Source organism: Diaphorina citri, unplaced genomic scaffold (genome assembly GCF_000475195.1).
Source record: "Diaphorina citri unplaced genomic scaffold, Diaci psyllid genome assembly version 1.1 scaffold13072, whole genome shotgun sequence".
In the NCBI taxonomy this organism is placed as follows: Eukaryota; Metazoa; Arthropoda; class Insecta; order Hemiptera; family Psyllidae; genus Diaphorina; species Diaphorina citri.
The window spans coordinates 1-1,391 of NW_007390441.1; the positions used below are offsets into that span (position 1 = coordinate 1).

General features: G+C 44.4%; 1 long non-coding RNA gene across 1 annotated transcript; it reads left to right on the forward strand.

Annotated features, from left to right (window-relative positions):
• Positions 1-304: 304 nt before the first annotated feature.
• Positions 305-1,146, forward strand: LOC113473037. Its single transcript, XR_003395126.1, has 2 exons — positions 305-442; positions 938-1,146. It is a non-coding gene; the product is annotated as an uncharacterized LOC113473037 (long non-coding RNA).
• Positions 1,147-1,391: the final 245 nt, after the last annotated feature.

Sequence of the window (1,391 nt, forward strand, 5' to 3'; positions counted from 1 at the left end):
GCTGAAAAATAAAATATGCGAAGCTGCCTCTTATCTTGAAATGATCCGTCAGTACACACCTAATCGAAAATTCATGTATAATAGAAATCCCTGGTACAATAGAGAATGTCGGGACAAAAAAAGATCAATGAGAAAACAATATAGAAAATGGCTTAAAACAAAAGAGCAAGCAGAATTGTTATCATTTCACAATACAAGAAAAGATTATTTCAAGCTCTGTAAAGAGAAGAAGACTCTGGAGTAAAGGGACTTTCCAGTCCTATGCGAGCAGTATATATAAGCACTATCAAATAATAATTTTCAGATCGTAAAGAGCACTATGATGAAACGCCTGGTACGGATTGTAACTCGGGTAAAACCAAGACCAAACGGTCTGCTTCATCAAAAGAAGCGTCCAGTCGACAACTAATACAGGGGCAATGTATACAATCCAATACAACAGGTGAGTGGAATCAACACATTTTGTTTCCTCCCCCCTCCCTCTAGCGGCTAGAGTCTAGCCGAATTGGACACTGAAATAAAAAGATACAAATCAAGATTCAGGCAATCAAATATTACATACGAGTATTTTTTAAGAGGTTTGATAAAGGAAACTGTAAAGGTGTGTACACATATAGTCGACCGGCCACAGTGGTCGATCGATATCGATTGAACCGTCCACACTGCCTTGTCAACATATTTCACGCCCAGTCGACTATGTTTGGACACACCCTAACTGGTAACTGCTGAGTTCTTATCGTCCCGAAAGCGAAGAGAGAAGGAAGACAGGATAGGAAAAAGCCTGCCGTTCCGAGAACGAACCTCATCCGTTCAGGATAAAGTACCTATGTCCCGGGCGAGAATCGAACCCGCGACCTAGCGCTTACAAGGGAGACGCGCTACCCCCCAAGCTAACTAGGCTGGCAAACACAGCTTTAAATACCGGTATATCCACCAGGTCCTGATTCACCCGACACACAGCGCTACCTGTTGCAGCAAAGTAGAACTACCCAAGTCCCCTACGTTGATCCTAACATTCCATTTGGAATATCAGAGAGACTCTCCCTCATAGAACACCATGTGGGGATCAAACCCAGCGGACCGAATGGTGACTTGTACGTGCGACTCAAACAGATTGAGGATAAAATCATTCAGATAGAAGACGATTGTGAGGAGTATTTGAGACAGAAGGTAAGTCCGCGTTTACATCGGAGTCTCAACCCTCGACCATAGCCTAGTACCAACCCAAGGGAGAATAAACAAACTGTGCTAATGAATAGAAGGGGTCAGCTCCCATGACTTGGTGGTCACTGCGCTCGCCTTGCACGCGGGACACCCGGGTTCGATTCCCGACGGGGTCAAGAAATTTGTATCATGCAAATGATTGATTCCGTGACTGGATGTTGCGGGGC